General features: G+C 42.3%; 1 long non-coding RNA gene across 2 annotated transcripts in view; it reads right to left on the bottom strand.

Moving 5' to 3' along the window:
* LOC138448323 (uncharacterized) overlaps nucleotides 1-21,119 on the bottom strand; it is a 91,997-nt gene that overhangs the window by 38,273 nt on the left and 32,605 nt on the right. The gene's annotated exons all lie outside the window — the stretch shown is intronic.

Below are 21,119 nucleotides of genomic sequence, written 5' to 3'. Positions count from 1 at the left end.
GGCGTCTGAGCTTGTTTGTTGTTTGCGCGTACTTTTATGCTGCGCGGGTCCACATACGCCTGCTTTCTGCTGGCGTACGTGTTTCCGGATTAGCGCGTCTTCTTTGGCGCATGCGTTAGCCCCGTTCGATTCCATGAATACGTGTTTTGAACGTGCGTGTGGGCGTTCCGCGCATTTGCCTCCTGTACTTCCCCCGTGACGCCCACATTTTCATGTGTTGTTCCCCATTGCGCGTGTCACGCCCCCTGTTCCGCCTACTTTTGTTGTGTGCGCCGCGCTATGTGCGATTTCGCTGTGCGCGTAGCGCATGCTGTTTGGAGAAGTGTGCGCCAGCGTGCGCCTTGCAGAATTTTGGCGCACATCCTGGGATTTACACGTGCACGGAATTCCATGAATCGCTGTGCGCGGGTTTCGATGCGATTTTCGCACTTGCGCTGCGATTCGCATGCTTTTGCACGCCTGCGCCGAAAATTTCAGCGCACATTAATTCCATGAATCGGCCTGTAAATATATATCAAGTACTGGGCACAGGTCTAGAGATGTACTTGGAGCATTCGTGCACACGAAAGTGATGCTCGGTTAGGTAACATCTGATAGGATATAAAGGAAAAATGTATACGATGGCCAGAGCATGAGCCATAGTGTTGGCGGAATTTCTGATATAGAAAAAGCATATATTTTTTAAAATATTGCACTATACTTATTATGTGTCCAGTGATTTGGCTCTGGCAATTCTGACCATTTGCCATGGCTGCAAGTCATTCCTTGGACATCAATGCCATACCCACTTTATGCCAATTTGTTATAGAAACAGATGTTTGGGTTAACGACAAATTTGCAAAAGCACGCTTATGTTACCAAGTCACTGCTCCTCACAATGTTTTGCTTTAAATCCATCCAACTTTTTGGGCTACAGGCAGACAGAAAATGACAGAATTTCTTTTCAATGTTCAAATGTGTGTGTGTGTACGCCCATGACTTTCAATAATATTGCAATCATATATTCTCTGAATAAATAGGTTATTCAACCTCATACAAACAGGGCTAATTTATAAGATCACGTGTGAGTTTTAGCACAGGGAAATAACCTATAAATAATATTAAGCGCAGCTAACTATTCAGTCATCAAATGTAAATGACACACGTACAATACACGTCATAAGCAATCCGCCCACAAGGGAATATGTCTGGGAATCAAATAGAAATGTTACAGGGAATGCTTTAAGTGCCATGTATGTTGCAGCAAACTTATAAATACGAATGAACATATTGAATAGCACTTAGTGATGTTTATGTCAACATTAAGTAATCAGTCACTCAATGTTAAATCCCAGTGTATTCAAACCCTCCAAAATGGCGGTATGTGTATATTAGACCTTTTGGTTCAAACATGCCAGCAACTACAAGTCCAGAAACAAAGATGACGAACCAAAAATGTCAAGCATTTTCTCTATAAACAGTAAAGTCCTCTGTCTGTCACTTTTACACCAGACGAAGCCCGAGCATGGTGAAACGTGTTGTGTTTTTTCTGCTGCCCTCCTGTGTCCAAATGAAGATGTAAATAAAGGACTATTGGTGAATAGTGTACCATGCCTGGGATATGGATTTGTCCTTTGTACTAAATGTGTGATTCTACATGCCGTAGTGCCGCCATGCTCAAGACTGAGCTTCAGTCTACCTCTCTTCTTTACAATATGTATATATATTCAATGAAAAAACTTTGTTAAAGGGACATTATGGTTAAGTTGCACTAAAAAAACCTATGAAATTCATTGAAAAAACGTTGATAAAGGGACGTTATAGTTAAGTTGCACTAAAAAAACCTATGAAATTCATTGAAAAAATGTTGATAAAGGGACGTTATGGTTAAAAGTAAAACCGAAAAAAACCTCAGAAATTCACCAGATATGGTAAGCTAAGCAACCATAACACGCACCACCACAGTGCACTGCTAAGACTAACACCCAGGATATCAAAGATGACATCACAAATGACATTGATGACATCACATATCTGGCCCACTTGTTTTTGTTCACTGACATATCTAGGCCAGGTGGTTTTGTTCACTGACAGTCAGAATATTAAAAATTGAAAACGTGCTATATATCTAGATGTTAACCTTGTCATATGTTCTTAAAGGACTTTCCTTAGGATTTAGTCTCAGATGATGCTGCACATACATGGGGAAATAAGCAGGCCTCAAATACACAATTCATTTGTATACATGAAGATAAACTTTAATGTTATAAACATTTTCTGATGATGCTGTTTCTTTCTTCCTTACTTTAGTTTCCCTGTATGTGCCTCTAATTTGTATGCATTGTGGTTCTTCATATGTATTGTTTGTACTAGCACAAGTGCAGTTAGTCTTGAATTGTTATTACATGTTTAACATTACTCAAAACTCGTATAAGGTAGCATTCATTATTGTACTTTCCAAAATTACAAGATTATTAATATTGTACTTCTATGGTGCATGCTGCAGCCATTCCCTATGTTTATATATGATTAGGTTACTTTATTAACAACAACACTCTGTAACCTGTGCAACTACAAGCTGAAAGTATTCTTGTTTCCTCCTGTTCTCCTGCGCCCTGATACCCTTGGGTCTGGCATGCATTACAAATAAATAAACAAACAAACACACTCCAATACAATGTTGTTTAAATGAGTACATTCTTTAATACATTAAGTAGTTCACGATAGGTCTCCCGATCACCCCAGAAATCTTGTTACCAACTTTATAAACACGACCCCTTAATCTCACATGTGATGTCAACAGTGATGTCATCAATGACATTTGTGATGTCATCTTTGATGTCCTTGGTGTTAGTCTTAGCAGTAAATAAATACATCGAAAAACAACAAAAGAAATGTTCCTTTAGGAACCACCTTTCACAGTTAAAAACAGAATTAAAAAAAAACGTATAGACTCCATCTACTTTACATTTTTCAGTAAAGTATATAGACTCAATAAGATTTTCCAACATTTCCATTAGCATTTTGTGTTATGCTAATGGGAATATTGTGGCGTTCATCCAAGTTATGCAAGCGAAGCGAGGGCGGATAACGAGGTCTCCGGACCATTATCTCCCCATTCCAGCCCCTGCAATGGGGGATGAAGGCCATTAGCACCCCAGGTTTCCAAAGCAGGAACCTGGGGTGCTAAAAAAAATGGATTTTTGTTCCTACACCTTCGGCGTCCTGGTGTAGCAAGGAAAATCCTTTTCCAAGATGACCACCATGAAAATGGAAGGCGGGGTTCCATACAGGCCCCCTCTTCGCTTTCCATGGCAGCTGCAGAAGGCGAAGAGAGAACACTATGACCATATTACTGTGAGCACATTTTTCTTCCCTTTCAAACCTATAGCATTTTCGAATAACTTTACCACAAAGCCGGTCCCAGGTGGACATGGCCACTTTAACCCCTTGTGATTTCCCTCGTGGTCATGGGTAGTAGTCAGATTGTCCGGATCATGGCCTTATTCCATGACCCAGAACATGTGGCCACTGCCCATGGCCAAAGGCTACACCTCAGTCACCAAAGGTATATCACTTTTTTTTGTACTTACATTATGACACTTGTCAAAAAATAAAACACAGACACATTTGATTTAAGGTCCTTGCCAATGCTCCTTACATAAGTTTGCTGGAAATCCACCCATGTTTTATTTTTTCAAAAGTGTCAAATGTATGCACATACAATAGTCATATAACTTTGCCCCACTTGACAAAATCGATTCAGACTTTACGAAAACATGTATATCTAGATCTAACATCTTTTTGCAAACATTTGTGTAGATTCATCAAATGGTACCTAATTTATAAGCCTTTACAATATTTTGGGACCCGCCTCTAATTTTGCCCCCACTTGACAAAATCCATTCAGACTTTACAAAAACATTTATATCTAGATGTAAAATCTTTTTGAAAACCTTTGTGCAGATTTGTCAAATTGCACCACATTTATAAGACTTTACAATATTTTCAGACCCCCATCTAACTTTGCCCCCTCTTCACCAAATCCCACCAAACTTTGCTAAAAACATTCATACCTAGATCTATAATCATTCTGCCAACTTATGTATAGATTCGTCAAATGGCACCTCATCTATAAGCTTTTACAATATTTAGGGACCACCCCTCTAATTTTGCCCCCTCGTGACAGAATCCCACCAGACTGTGCAAACCCATTCTGAAACAGTTTAAGAATATAATTGCAAAATTTCATGCAGTTTCATTAAATGGCACCAAAGTTATAAGGCATCCAAGAACTGCTTTTCACCAACCCTGTAATGCAGAGCTGTCTGCGAACTTCACAGGACCGTTCGTGAACATCCGGACTGTTCGCGTACTTTTACGGTGAAAAACGCCAGTTTTTTTGCTTCTTGCGGCCATATCCCATCCTCATCCCCTCTTAACTCCCCAGTGATTATTTGATAAGTTTGATAAGTGCAATGTTGTGTTTTTTAATATGGTTTTACCACGATGTCCATGGACTCTGGCCACTGCTGTGAATCCAAGATGGCGGGCGTTTCCAAAAATCTGACGCACTTAATACTTTTCACCATCCAATCAGTGGGTGCGTTTGAAATCTGCGAACACCACGTTGCCTTCCAAGCCAATCAGAGTCCAGTCCGCGGACCGAACAGGGAAATGAGTCTGTGGACCGCACACAGATATCGCACTTTTTTTAACTTACTTTTTGGTCATTTAAAAAAAAAACAACTGGACGCATTTACACCAAATTAACAAAAGCTCGCTTTCGGGATCAAGCTGCCACTCCTGCCGTCAATTTGGTGAAAATCTGTCCAGCGGTTTGGGCTGCAGGCGTGAGCAAAGTTTTTTTCCCATTATGTCTATGGAAAAAACAAATATTTGGGACACCCCCTACAACATTTCCGCCCCTTGACGAAACCTCGCCAAACCTAGCAAACATATTCAGAGCGGGCCATATACTTTTTTTTGCAAAGTTTGGTGAGGATTCGTCCACGGGGAGCGAAGTTATAAGCCGCCCAAAAAGTGGTCTTCCTATGAGTTGAGCAACCTAACCATAACTACTGGGCTGCTACCGCACGCCCAGTAATTACACGACCCGTGGTAGCAGCTGTGTAGTTATGGTTAAGTTGCAAAACTCATAGGAAGAGCACTTTTTGGACAGCTTATAACTTTGTTCCCGCTGGAGGAATTCTCACCAAACTTTCCCAAAAAAGTATATGGGCGGCTCTGAATTTGTTCGCCAAGTTGGGTGAGGTTTTGTGCGGGGGGAGGGTAAAGTTATAGGGGGGGACCCCAACATTTCTTTTTCCCATAGACTGGCTGGACAGGCTGAACGGCTGGACGGATTTTCACCAAATTTGCAGCAGGGGCTTGGTCCAGAAAGCGTACTTTTGTGTGTTTGGTGGAAATTGAACCAGTACTTTGTTGCAAAGTACTAAAAAGTACATCCGGAAAAATTAGTGATATCTGCGTCCCCTCCATGGACCAATTTCCCTGTTCGCTCCATGGACTGAAGTGTCATTCCGTCACGGTACGGCGTGGTGTCAGAGAACTTTGGACGTGTCCGCTGGTTGGCTGGAGGGAAGTGTGGTGTGCATTAACATTTTTTAGGAAAGCCGCCATGGTGTATTAGGGGGATAGTGCAGCAGGGGAAGGGTCTGCCAAATGTACCGAATGGAATGTGTTGACGGCAATAAGGGAGGGAACGGGTGGGAGAGTGAAAAGTTGTTCATGTGACAGATGTAGGTAGGTGGTGGAAGAAGACGGAGGTGAGTGCGTGTGAAGTTGCGGGTAACTAGGCAGGCAAGTACTTTGTGTGATGATTGGAGGCAGGTGCTGTAACGGCCCGATAGCTTCTGCTGCAAGCTGTTTACGTTGACCTCCTTCCGCTGTGAGTGGTGGCAGGTAATTTTTAGAAGGGGAATCAATTGCTCAGGTCATAGGTTGGGTGGGAGCGTGGGTGGCTGTGCTATGCGGATGGAATGCGGTAGTTGGGGACATGGTGGCATGGATGGGTGAATGAATTCGCCTTAGGTCTGTGGAAGGATTACAGTATTGGGTGCATGGGTGAAGGCAGTGCACCGTACGCCATACACTGAAGAGCCTAGGGCTTTAGCATACCCACCAAAGTCACGCCAGTGTGGGTGTGCATCCGGTACAGGGTGGTGTGTGCATAGTGCAATGTGTGCATATTGGTTGCAGTAGGCCAGTGTTAAAAACCAAATGTGGGTTTTATGGCAGCAACACAATACCTTGGTAATGGAAGTGGGGACGGCCATAGTATGTGCATGAAAGTGCACAGGGGTGCAGGACACAGTATTTTCTTTGTACATTACAGTACCTGCTGCAATTTGTTGCTGCATACTTCTGAAGCACAGGTTGCTGCGTAGTGCTGCTGTCAGTGCTGTGCCATTATGTACCAGTAAGAGTGTTGAAGGTGTACACTGTTGGGTAAATGGGCAAAGACCATAGGCCATAGGTCATGTAGTGAAAACAGTAGGACTGCAGCACATACAAGGCAGTAATACATTTTGGATTCTGCAGCAGCTAGAGGGTAGTGACCTACAAACAGTGGGGTTAAAGGAAATTCTTCACACATATAGAGCAAGAGAAGTGAACTGCCATGTCTGCATGTTTGCTGTTGCAGGTGAGGGCACTTGTACAGCATGGTAAATGTTTTCATGTGTACTTGCCAATGGCACGGGTAAATGTCATACAGTGTGGGAACTGGGTGCAGGGTTTGCATATTGTTAGTATGGCAGAGGATACGGTAGAAGTGCACCTTGATTGTGCTTGGTTAGTATGCTGCATGCTGAATAGTTGAAGTACAGCAATGTTGTGCAAAAAGTTGTGATGCGGTTGATAGTGTCACAATGCTTTGTGAATGGCTGTGGTTAGGGGTACTTGAGGCTCCAGTGTGTTTGTGCATTGTGCAGATAGCGACCTGTGTTCCCAAATGGGTGCAGTGTCGAGGGTGAGTATGTGATTGCTGGATGCGTGTGGGGTAGGAGTGGTGGTGGCATTGGTGTATATGTGGATTGGCATAATTGCTGAAAAGGTGAAATGCATGTTGCCATTACGTTGCAGTGTGTGTGTGGAAGGGCTGGCCTATTGGGTGTAATAGAGCAGCAGAAGTGAGCTCCCATGCGTGCATGGTTGGTTTTGCAGGTGAGGGCAAGGTAAGAAGATGGTAAAGGTTGTCATCTGCACTTGCCGATGGTGATGTGAAAAGTCTTGCTGTGTCGGCACTGGGTCCTGGGTTTACATTCTGTTAGTATGGAAGATGATACGGCAGAAGTGCACCTTCAATGTCCTGAAGATGTATGCTGGGTGGTGATTTCTTGACGTAGGGTCAATGTTGTGCAAAGGTTGGGGCTAGCTTGTTAGTGATGGAGTACTTTGTGGATGGGTGCGGGTAGAGTTGGTGGAGGCAGTGTTATGTTTGTGGATGCTGCTAATTGCCATCTGTTTTCGTGCATGGGTGCTGGATGGTGTGAGCGAGTTGGGTTGAAGTGCCACTACGTATGGATGTTTGTGCACAATGTTAGCTGCCTACATGGTCGCATGGATGGACTCCTAGTGTAGGGCTGAGTGTTGGAAAGGGTGGAGCATTGTGTGCATGCCAAAAGGTGTGCTGGGCCGCCACAAGATGATTGCGGATGCTACAATAGGACATGCAGTAGGAAAAATGTGTGGTTGAAGAGCCTATGGAAACAAAGGGAACGTGTTCTCAGGGTCTTTCACGGGAAGTATGGAGTTGTGTACAGAAATCATAGTGTGCAATGCCGAGGGTAACCATGTGATTGGTGTAGGTGTTTTTGAAGAAATCACACTCTCGAATAGGCGCCACAAATAGAATGTTGGAAAAAAGAAGTGCAAAGGTGAGAAGTATTGTGTGTGCTTTATTGGGGCGTGGCCCTAGCTGTACCTGCGCAAACGTACATGCCACATCATGCCCTTGTTAGCATGGAGCCTTCGCAAATGGAACCATGGGAATTCTCCAATGAGAATTGGAGGGTGTGGTTCACCGGAAGGGCCTGTGTCATATTTATTCTAATTTGGATGCTTTGAGGTTGGGAGACATGGACAGAGCGTGAGTTCTTATAGTCAGTGACACTTTTGTGTGCGATTTGCACAAATATGCAGTAGAAAGAGGCTTCGATAGTGACTTTTAGTTAGAAGAAGTGCAGGCTTTCTGGGGCACAGTGTACAATTGGGTTTTCGGTTGCATGGATCTCCTTTGCAAATGTGTGGCCTCTGTTGGTACAGTAGATGTGGTGGTCGTACATTTTGGAGGACTACATTTGGGCCACATGCCGTGCTCACATTTGCTTGCTAACTTAAAGAAGTTGATGACAGATGTGATGCAAATATTTCCAACTGCCAAGGTGATTTTCTCCTCCATTACACCAAGAGGACAATGGGAGCAGGCCGGTGTATTTTGTCCACAGCCAGAGGTCAGGAGTTGTTGGATAAACAGTACCATGTGCGACCTTATGTGCAGGGCTGGAATGTTGTGCACTAACTATGACAGCATTGCAAAACAGAAAGATGTCCAGTGATTCCAAGGAAATGGCATTTTTTTCACTTCGATTGGGAATGCTTTTGTGTTTGCTACTCTGCACGATGCACTGGAGAGAATCCTGTAGACATGTAAGAAAAGCGTTAATCTACTGTTGACAAAAATGTGTGGAGGCGAAGCAAACAGACACTGAGCAAAAGAGAGAAAAAGAAGAAGAATAATGTATGAATGCACGTACATAAGGAACACACTACAACAAAAAGAAAAGTGACTTTAGAGACATTCCTAAAGACACACTCCCCACTGCTGTGTTACATTTCCCCCAACCCCTTACCCCCCCAACCTCTCGACCCAGCCAAAGAACCCGTGAACCCCCTTCCCCTCAACTTTCTTGCACAGTACTGCCATGCATGCTGCATAATTTTGAGGATTACACGTGGCACATCCAACTGTTTTTACGCTGACAGTTACAGCATTGGCACTGTGGAGGCTAAGCCAGTGGGCAATGTGGTTGCTGGTTGTGGTGTGTACCCAAACACTGACAGAAGGACTGTTTGTACAGTTCAATGTAGGAGGCTATAGTGCCGGTGTGCATGGTAAGGGGCATGCATACTGTTTGTGTGCATGTACGGCATGCAGTTGCTTAATGTTGCTAATATACATTCCTTGGTGCTTTTGTTGGGATCACTTTTCCGACATTTGTAGTGCATGCATTACAACAGCAAGACCTTATTGTGGTGTTTAAAAGCTACCTGGTAGGCCTCATGTTGTTACGTATGCAGTGTGTGCATTCTATCATATCATGCACTATGGTATTTTGTGCCATTTCTATTGCGCCTACATACAAGTGTGTGAAGGCGCACTGAGGAAAGGGAGGTGGAACGGAAGCCACATAGACACATTTTTTCCTGTAGAATAGCTGACATTGAGAATGTGCAAGTGAATGGGAAGGGGGAGGCCAAAGTGCAGTACATGCGAACAATACCAAATACAAATGCATGCACCTACGGCCTGTGCTGGAAAGTACAAGGATAAGTGTACACATGAAGTGGTGCCTGGAGTGTGAGGGTTGTAGAGAGCAGTTCCCAAACTGCGGGGTTTGGCAGAAGGTCAGTGTAGGGGTGCTAATGTGGGGAGGGTGGTGGGCTGGACCACAGATAATAGGGTGGGTAGGAAAGAAGTGAACACTACTTTTCAGCCAGGAAGTGTGCAGGGGAGAGAAGGCGAAAAAGAAGGAGCGCATGTAAAGGTTTTCAGGTACTTTCAAAGCTCATGATCTTTCCCCTGAAGGTCTATGGACACAGAGAGCCTGTTGCACAGGGAAGCAAGAGCAAAAGAAAGACATCTACCACAATATGGTTGTGTGCAGAAGGAACTGATCCGGAGGGAGTAGGAGGCGGATGAGGGAGGAGCTGGAGCAAGCTCATACGTAGGAAATGAGAGTGCAAGCTATTGTGGTGCCAGGGACCAGAAGGCATTCTGTGTAATGCACAGGGCTTTCATTTTATTGTTCGCAGCCACTGGGACCTATAGCAGATATTGTACTCCACCAGAGATACAATTCCTGCTGTTGAGGTGAAATTGTGCACTCCATTTACAGATGATTTGCTGACGAGTCACAGTGGAAGTTGACACATTTAAAAAGAGCCTGTGGCAACAGGGAAGTGTACAAGGCACCACAGCCCTGCAGACACTGACCTTTTGGGTAAGTGACTGTACGTTGCAAACATACATTCAGTGATGCCTTTAGTGGCTTTTTGGTACAAGCTATGTAGTTGGTGGGTTAGTGGGGATCAATTTTTCTACCATTGTTGGATGGAAACAACAGAGTTCCTGTTTCGCTAATGTAGTTTATGAAATGGGTAAATGAGAACGTTGCAAGCACATACAAACAAATTGACACTTCAGGGTAGCAGATGGAAAGAACGTCAGTATGCTTTGGCAACTCATACTGGAGGCAGACATCGTGCACCGCAGCACTTATTTCAGAGTTGTGCACATACTGCCAAAAACATTTTCACACCTTTCTTTTGTGGTCATGGTGCTTATGTGGATGAATGTGCGTGTATAATCCTGGAATGTTTCAATGAATGTTCCACTGGACGTGCTTTCGAAAAACAGCAACACGTGCAGGCTGACATTGTAACGGTCACAATTAAGTCTTGTGGAGGACTGACACTATAGGATGCTGAAGTCTTGGAGGACATTGTTGGATGCGTGTGAGTGCTTAGCAATATGTAATAAGGGCGTGGTGGGGTGAGGATATTGGAGAGGGAAGAGGGACTGTTGATGATTAACTGGGGGGCAGCTCTCACGATACTTTGCGAGGTGCGCGTGCTAAATTGTGCACTTCTAAACATGCTGGCCAATGGAAATGCGATTGTTGCAATTGACCAATCAGGTGCATAGAGTATGCTTCACAGGAAAGGACGGCCATATTTTCTTTCATTGCTTTGTGCAGTGCCGCTGGCGGAGATGGCGAGATGGACAGTTTTTATGGTGGGTGATCGCTTTGTGGTAGATCGGCTACAGTATGCCGTTGAAAGAGGACTTAATGGGAATTTGAATTTGGACGAAGTGGAGGCTTTGTGGTGCGGTGTGCCTGTCCGTACTTTCAACGATTTGCTTGCAGAATGTCATCGAACGGCCACTTTGGGTAACGTACATGGTGTGGTAGTGCACTTTGGAGCTTTGCTTGTGGGTTCCATAGCTTGTGCAAGTGTGTACCAAGTACTCAAAAAGATGATGAAAAAAGTGCAATGCATGTTTGCCACTGCGAAGGTGCTTTTCTCATGTATACCACCAAATCTAGCTTATAACTATTCCAATGCATGTTGTCGGCAGCCAGAGGTGGGAAGGCGTCTTATCAACATTGGTTATCGATATGTGCAGCTTCTCAATGTAAACGGCATTGCATTGTTGCCCAGTGGCAATGACATTTGGTTTTCCAATCTGCAAGCTGCACTGAAGAGGCTACTCTAAGAATGTGAGGTGTCATGCAACAAATAAAAACAATTAAAAAGCGTGCAAAAAGAGTTGTTACTTTGGAAGGTGTTTTACAAAAACAAATGCCTTTCTTAAGAGCCACCACTACAAAGGACATCCCCTACCCTGGTTGACACTTCTTCCTCTACTCCCATGTGCACACACCTGCTGAGGTCCGTTGTCATCGCGACAGTCGCAGGGTTGTACGTGTAAAATACGCCCTTTTTGCACATGGCCATCTCATATTTCGGACTGTGGAGGACACGAGATTGGCCAGTTAGCTTTCAGGGTGTGGAGTGCAAGCACAGACTGTGGTATACGATACATTTGTTGACCTACATCCATATGGCGAGCTTATGAGTGCATGTTGTACCAGCCACAGCATATGCTTTGTGGGAGAAATGCACATACGTTACTTGACAGTGAATGGAAACCAGAGTCCAGTGGGAGTTATGTGTACAGTGTATCATGTGATAGCTTTTGGTTTGTCTGTGTGAGACTTTGGTGACGCTCCATCCCGACGACATTATTGTTGTTGATTGCGGAGGGACAAATGCATACTATGTAACATGATTTTTACTGGCCTTTCTGCTGAGGAAGGCAGTAGGCCAGGTAATGGTTGTGTTTGCAAACTCCACCATAATTTTGTATCCCAATATGCAGACACTCATGTAGGCGCGTTATTTTTTATGTGGCCTGGAAATGGAGAAACTGTGGTAAATGGTGAAGAAGTGTATTTCTGCCTTTCTACAACTTGTGCAATTGCCATACTGTACAAATGGGAATGTATGCTTTCACAGCATGAACAGTTTTTCCCACAAGTAGCATTCCAGGTGATATTACTGCATTTCCGAAATCTGTACCCTCTGTACACATTGCCTTGCTACGCTTTTTGCAAGTACATCAGTAATGTTTGTGGTTCCTGTTCCACATTTGCGCTCTTGCAAATGCACTGCAACACGCACAACCATCTGTTTGAACAGCCACCCATTTCTACTAGATTCCATTGCAGCGTTTTCCTCAGTACTACGGTTCCTTCCATGTATCACACAATTGTGTGGAGGTTATAAGATGTGTGTTGCCCTGCCTTCCTTCATTGCGACTTATATTGTGACAGTCTGAAACAAGGTTTATATGATAATGAGGCACAAAAAAGATTCCTAAAGGGATGTTATGGCGAAGGTCTGGTACTGCAAAGGTAGAATCATTTGTAAATGCATTATGCGCAAGCTACGTTATGCTTACCGTGCACTACTAAACACATATGCAATTGACTAGCAAAACATGTCATAACTGGGCCATTATCGTTGAGTTACACTAGCAAAAACCTATGCGCTTCAATGGAAAAACGTTGTTACATGGACATTATGGTTACAGGTCATACTGAAACACACCCGAAATTCGGCAATTATTGTAGGCTAAGAAAGCAGAACACGCGCCACCAGTGTGCACTGAAAGGACTAACACTCATGACATCAAAGATGCCATCACAAATGTCATTGATGCCATCACTGATGACATCACTTGTGTGCCTTCCCTTTTTTTGTTAACTGACATTAGCGGGTCAGATGCTTTTCTTCAATACCAGTCAGGAAGTAACAAATGAAAAGGCACTCTATCTTTGTGGGCAACACCCTTCTGATATGTTCTTGCACTACTTTTCTCAGGGTTCACTCATATCATATGATACATATACATATAGGGGAAGAAGAAAGCGTAAAACACAACAATCATTTCTGTGCTTGAAGGTAATCAGTTATATTATGAACATTTTCTGGTAATACTGCTCTTTGTTTGCCTACTTTAAATTCTTTTTACATCCTCATGTTTGTATGCATTGTGGTGTCTTAATGTGTTCTGTGTAGTAATGCAATTATGAATTTAGCAAGGCAATGGTATATATATATATATATATATATATATATATATATATATATATATATATATATATATATATATAAATAACATTTGTGAAGGAAAGTTGTAACACTTCAAAAAAAACCCATCCACAACATGTAGAAAATAAACCCTGCACACACGACCAAACCGCTTGCTACAAAAAACGTATTTTATTGCATTTCAAAAAATCTCGTGCAACCAACACTGCGTAATGGTATAAAAGCTGCAGACATAATGACCATGCCTCCCTTGCTGACAATCAGGTAAAAAGAACACTCACCCCACCAGGGTGGAAACCGCCACGCGTTCCGCTTGATTAACAAGCTTCCTCAGGATATTTACTTCCCAAATACGTGAAAACACATTACTTTTATAAACAGGAAACGGGTCAGCATCGGTATTAAGCTCCTCCCATTTGCTTTTAAGTTCCCGATCATGTGATTGCAAAAGGCTGTGGTGGTAAACTCACAAATTTGCGGCCATCTTTGAATGAATTCAAAGTGACTAAATTTCGATTGGCGCTTATCCCATATCAGCAAATGCTATAATGGAAAAATGAATAGAAAGCGCGGGAGAAGACGCATACCAGATGCTATACCCTATTTCCTGACAAAACATTAAAAACAATAATGATGTGTTGCTGAGCGCCAGTGCGCTAAAATGTCATTAAATGGTTTGGTTTCATCTTACATGATGAAAACCACAAACCATTGCACTCCATGGTGTGGAGTGTCCTCAACCGAAGCCAGAGAAAAGTGCAGCGCATTCCGCTGTTCCCTCAAATTATGTCACATGACCTTCCTATACACGTAACATTTGCTAAAAAAGAACTGCACGCTAGTAGTACACAAGCAACACAAACTGTAATAGTTTTCAAAGAACTCAACTGGTTTGACCTCACATGTGCAAAATAAATGCCTAAGTAAACAGCAAACCGGAAACTGTATGGTGCATATATAGCAGCAATGATTCCCCCCTTAAAGGACGAATACTCTTAATAAAGTGCCAGTGCATCATCATAGAGTCACGACATGTCACATAAGCATATTTAGTGGCCCAGGTCGGCAGTAAAAAATATATATATATATATAAACAATATATATATATAAAATCGAAAAGTGCATGGTGCATATTCAACAGCAATTACTCTGAGAACAGATCTTGCTTAGTAAAGTGCCAGTGCATCTTCATAGATTCAAACATATCACATGAGTGTACATAATAGCATCCATTAGTTCAAGAGCATGCAGATGCAACAGTGTATCTACAAATGTCATAATATGTAGTTGTTATAAAAACACAAACATCTCCGGGTCAATGTTTAGTCCCAGGGGCCTCAGTGTGCCAAATTTACAGATTAATGTGGCTTCTAACTGCCGCAGTTTTAGCTCTCGATTCCCCAGTATTTTGTGTACTGGGATATGGGCAAGCCCCACAAATGTCATAGCATTGACATCACCTTTATGTTTTTCAATAAAGTGCCCCGTAAGGGGATTAGTGAGGTCCCTGTTTTTGATAGCTCTATAGTGTTGAAGTATACGCAGTTTAAGGGCTCCTATAGTTGATCCAATGTAGTGTAACCCGCATTCACATGTGATTGCATAAACTACAAATTTTGTAGTACAGGTAATTTTATGCTTATGTCTCCATTTCAGACCATTACAGCTTATAAATGTTTTTTTTGTGACAAAATTGCACATTTTACAGTTAGCACATTTGCGGAACCCACCTACCTCTTGTGTCATGAAATGACTTTCACTCATGTTAGTGTCTGTGATGACCATGCTAGGGGATAGAATGTTTTTGAGAGTAGGGGCTTTGCGATAAGCAACACCAGGGCCAGTACCTAATACTTTAGTAAGGTCTGGATCTGATAGAAGTACCTTCCAGTGTTTTCTCATTATCTGTTTGATATTATTAGCCTGATGGTTAAAATTGGTGATGAATCTGATATCATCATTCTTCTTGATTACTTGCTTTTTAAACAGATCCATTCTGTTGGTCTGTTTAGCTTTATCAAAGCAATCAGCTACAACCATCCTTTTGTAACCCCAATTAACAAATCTTTGGCCTATATGTAGGGCTTCTTCATTGTAATTTAATTCTGTACTACAAGCCCTCTTCGCTCTCAAGAATTCTCCATAGGGAATCGAGTTCTTGAGGGTAGTAGGGTGATGGCTCCGGGCATGGAGCGTGGAGTTAGAGCTAGTTTCTTTACGAAAAAGTTTAGTATTCAGTGTGTTGTTGATCACAGTAAATCTAACATCTAGGAAGATCAATTCCTTTTTGTTAACAACAGATGTAAGTTCAAGATTCAAATTGTTCTCATTAAGTATATTGACATAGGTGAGTAATAGATCTTCAGTCCCATCCCATATCAAGAAGAGATCGTCTATAAAGCGGTACCAAACCACTATATGTTCAGTGAATCTTTCTTTTTCTTCAGCCCATGCTATCTGCGACTCCCACCACCCCATATATAGGTTGGCGTAGGTCGGTGCCATACATGAACCCATGGCCATGCCTTGAGTTTGCTTATATATGGAGGCCTCGTGCAGAAAATAATTATGTTCTAAACAAAACCGCAGCATGTTCAAAAGCATATCATTATGTTGTTTGTAACTGATGGATCTCGTGTCTAGGTAAAATTTACATGCCTGAATACCTGCCTCATGCTTGATAGACGTATACAATGAAACCACATCCAGGGATACCAGCAAATACCCTGGTTCCCAATTGATGTCATGTAGTTTCATAAGCAGGTCTGAGGTGTCTTGTATATGTGAACTAAGTCTGATCACAAATGGCTGCAAGAAATGGTCTAAAAATTTGAGGTGTTTTCGAGAAGGCTACCCACTGAGGATTCTATGGGACGTCCTGGGGGGTCTACAAGACTCTTATGAATTTTGGGATTAAAATACATTAATGGGGTAACTGGAAATGGGTTTTTAAGATACCAGTATTCCTCATCACTGATCAGTTCATCGTCACACCATTTACGTAACATAGAAAAGTATATGGTCTATGTTTCCATTAGTACTCGGTTATCTACCACCACATAGTTCTCAGTCATATTGAGTTGCCTATTGGCTTCTCTCTTATAGTTAACGCTGTCCATGACAACTATTCCACCCCCCTTATCGGAGGGGCGTATGACTATGGAATGATCATTTTTCAAGTTCTCCAGCGCTTTATATTGCATGAATTTCAAATTTCTGGAGGCTGGCAGTATATGACCGGACAGTTTTTTCAAGTCTTGCATGACAAGATTCTCAAACGTGTCTATCGGTCCACATGCAATATTAGGGCAGAAGATCGATCTAGGTTTGAGATGGCTGGGACAGGCCATGTCCGTAGTTATCCCAAATTGCTCTTCCAATATAGAATTGCCGTAAATTTGTGTCATCTCTATTTCCAGTCCCATTGGCTGTTCCAAGTCGGCTAGACAGATTAAACTGGTCATATCTTTACCTGTTAAGGGAGATACTTCTTCTCTCTGCATGTCCTTATATCTAGGTCCCTCATTGACCCTGGTTGCATAAAATTTAGTCAGTTAAAGTTTTCTGAGGAATTTATAGAGGTCCAACCTAGTGGCCGTATAGTCATAGCTGTATGTGGGACTGAAGGAGAGGCCTAGAGATAGTACTGCTGTCTCATCCTTAGATAGAGTTCTGTTCAAGATGTTGAAGATCTTTATTTGTAGGCTTTCTGGCCTCTCGGCCTCCCCCTCGGTTTGTTTCCAGAGCATGTGATCACGCTGGGAGGGTTGTTTGTGTTGGCATCCCCTCCTTGTCTTGTTTTTCCTGCTTTGCCCATGGTACCTCTTCCTTGTCCGGACGGCTGGCCTCTCCCTCTCTTTTCCATTCTGCTGTCTAGGTGCAGTAATTTGAATTCTTCTAAAAAAGTTGAGCCTTTTTGATGAAGACCCCTCTGTTTCTGAAATTTCCACATCGGAACTACTAGGTTCTTATGGTGCGATAGCTGGAGGATGGTTATTTGTAGCAATTTGTTCCAGTCTACTTTTGATGGGGTCATCAAAGCGTTTGGCGAACGTGTATATTCTACCTTGTTCATAGTCCAAACGGTCACGTTTAAATGTATGTTGCTTTCTCATCCGGATTTCCCCCTCATGCCTTTCCAAATTTTCTTCAACTCTAGACATACGTTTTTTACATTCATTTCCATCTTCTGATGAGAAGAGTTGCTCTTCCATTTCTTCTATGTCTTTCAGGAGCTTGATTCTGTCCAATTTGGCATATTTTATAAGGCTTTCAATCATTTTAAAGGAACACTGATTAGTATGTTGCGTCCATTCCTCTATCAGCCTAGGAGCAATGTCCTCAAAAGTGGGGATTGTGAGGATTCTCAGCCCTCTCGGAATGCACTGAACCTCCAAATAAGTTTGAAGTGTCATTGCCTCCCACCATTTGGAAATTTCTTTTTTCTTTATTTTTTCAAGTTTGTCCATTTTTTGCTGTACCGTAAGGCTTGCCGGCAGGCTATTATCTTCAATTGCCACAGTGGCTGCTTGATCATGTTTGAACAGGATTTGCGCTGCTGCTCTTCTCTTGGCTTCAACCTGATCTGCCATTGTGCCTCTTCTACAAATTGTAGGGCTGGCACAATCATAGGGGTTGGTTGCAGAGGCAAGCGGTTATAAAACAGGGCTGGGTAGGATGAGATGTATATAATCCTCCCAAAAACACTCTCACTCCACCCCACAAGGCGACTGAGGTGCGGCCAGTTGGTCTCCCCAATTCCAGTATATATTATATGAGAAAATCTCCCAATATTTCTGGAACTTCTATTCCAGGAATGGGGGCTACACCACAACCAATGATAAAAGCTGCACTGCAGCTGGATAATAGATGTAATATCCAAAGTTGTGGGAGGCAGCAGCTAATGGCTATACAAAAAAAAACTGATATGCCAAAAATAGTGCTCAGCCTTCACGAGCTGGTGCTAGGGACAGAAATCTTGGCCGGATTTCTAAATATGCATAAATACACATGTGTGAAGGAAAGTTGTAACACTTCAAAAAAAAAACAACCACAACATGTAGAAAATAAACCCTGCACACACGACCAAACCGCTTGCTACAAAAAACGTTTTTTATTGCATTTCAAAAAATCTCATGCAACCAACACTGCCTAATGGCTTAAAAGGGGCAGACATAATGACCATGCCTCCCTTGCTGACAATCAGGTAAAAAGAACACTCACCCCACCAGGGTGGAAACCGCCACGCGTTCCGCTTGATTAACAAGCTCCCTCAGGCTATTTACTTCCCAAATACGTGAAAACACATTACTTTTATAAACAGGAAACGGGTCAGCATCGGTATTAAGCTCCTCCCATTTGCTTTTAAGTTCCCGATCATGTGAGTGCAAAAGGCTGTGGTGGTAAACTCACAAATTTGCGGCCATCTTTGAATGAATTCAAAGTGACTAAATTTCGATTGGCGCTTATCCCATATCAGCAAATGCTATAATGGAAAAATGAATAGAAAGCGCGGGAGAAGACGCATACCAGATGCTATACCCTATTTCCTGACAAAACATTAAAAACAATAATGATGTGTTGCTGAGCGCCAGTGCGCTAAAATGTCATTAAATGGTTTGGTTTCATCTTACATGATGAAAACCACAAACCATTGCACTCCATGGTGTGGAGTGTCCTCAACCGAAGCCAGAGAAAAGTGCAGCGCATTCCTCTGTTCCCTCAAATTATGTCACATGACCTTCCTATACACGTAACATTTGCTAAAAAAGAACTGCACGCTAGTAGTACAAGAGCAGCACAAACTGTAATAGTTTTCAAAGAACTCAACTGGTTTGACCTCACATGTGCAAAATAAATGCCTAAGTAAACAGCAAACCGGAAACTGTATGGTGCATATATAGCAGCAATGATTCCCCCCTTAAAGGACGAATACTCTTAATAAAGTGCCAGTGCATCATCATAGAGTCACGACATGTCACATAAGCATATTTAGTGGCCCAGGTCGGCAGTAAAAAATATATATATATAAACAATATATATATATAAAATCGAAAAGTGCATGGTGCATATTCAACAGCAATTACTCTGAGAACAGATCTTGCTTAGTAAAGTGCCAGTGCATCTTCATAGATTCAAACATATCACATGAGTGTACATAATAGCATCCATTAGTTCAAGAGCATGCAGATGCAACAGTGTATCTACAAATGTCATAATATGTAGTTGTTATAAAAACACAAACATCTCCGGGTCAATGTTTAGTCCCAGGGGCCTCAGTGTGTCAAATTTACAGATTAATGTGGCTTCTAACTGCCGCAGTTTTAGCTCTCGATTCCCCAGTCTTTTGTGTACTGGGATATGGGCAAGCCCCACAAATGTCATAGCATTGACATCACCTTTATGTTTTTCAATAAAGTGCACCGTAAGGGGATTAGTGAGGTCCCTGTTTTTGATAGCTCTATAGTGTTGAAGTATACGCAGTTTAAGGGCTCCTATAGTTGATCCAATGTAGTGTAACCCGCATTCACATCTGATTGCATAAACTACAAATTTTGTAGTACAGGTAATTTTATATTTATGTCTCCATTTCAGACCATTACAGCCTATAAGTGGTTTATTTGCGACAAAATTGCATATTTTACAGTTAGCACATTTGCAGAACCCACCTACCTCTTGTGTCATGAAATGACTTTCACTCATGTTAGTGTCTGTGATGACCATGCTAGGGGATAGAATGTTTTTGAGAGTAGGGGCTTTGCGATAAGCAACACTAGGGCCAGTACCTAATACTTTAGTAAGGTCTGGATCTGATAGAAGTACCTTCCAGTGTTTTCTCATTATCTGTTTGATATTATTAGCCTGATGGTTAAAATTGGTGATGAATCTGATATCATCATTCTTCTTGATTACTTGCTTTTTAAACAGATCCATTCTGTTGGTCTGTTTAGCTTTATCAAAGCAATCAGCTACAACCTTCCTTTTGTAACCCCGATTAACAAATCTTTGGCCTATATGTAGGGCTTCTTCATTGTAATTTAATTCTGTACTACAAGCTCTCTTCGCTCTCAAGAATTCTCCATAGGGAATCGAGTTCTTGAGGGTAGTAGGGTGATGGCTCCGGGCATGGAGCGTGGAGTTAGAGCTAGTTTCTTTACAAAAAAGTTTAGTATTCAGTGTGTTGTATATATCATGGCCTGTGGTAGCGCCCATGTAGTTATGGTTCAGTTGCTGAACTCATATGAATAGCACTTTTTGGGCAGTTTATAACTTCGCTCACCCGGACGAATCCTCAACAAACGTTGCAAAAAAAATATATAGGCCACTGTCAATTTTTTTGAAAGGTTTGGTGAGGTTTTGTCAAGGGGCGCAAAAATAGAGGGGGTTGCCAAAATATTGCAAAGGCTTACACATATGGTGCCAGTTGATGATTGTACAGAAACATTTGCAAAAAAAATCTTACTTGTACATTGAAATGTTTTTGTAAAGTGTGAATCGATTTTGTCCAGTGGGCGCTAGGTTACATGACTATTGTATGTGCATACATTTCACAGTTTTCAAGAAATAAAACATGGGTACATTTACAGCAAACTTCTGTAAGGAGGAATGGGAATGGCCTTAAAGCATGGTGTTGCAAAGGTGGCCGTGTTTCATTTTTTCACAAGTGTCATAATGGAGGTACAAACAATAGTGACCTACCTTTCGTGCCTGAGATG

Source organism: Ambystoma mexicanum, chromosome 1p (assembly GCF_040938575.1).
Source record: "Ambystoma mexicanum isolate Mex_15411 chromosome 1p, UKY_AmexF1_1, whole genome shotgun sequence".
In the NCBI taxonomy this organism is placed as follows: Eukaryota; Metazoa; Chordata; class Amphibia; order Caudata; family Ambystomatidae; genus Ambystoma; species Ambystoma mexicanum.
This window is presented reverse-complemented; position numbering and strand designations above follow the sequence as displayed.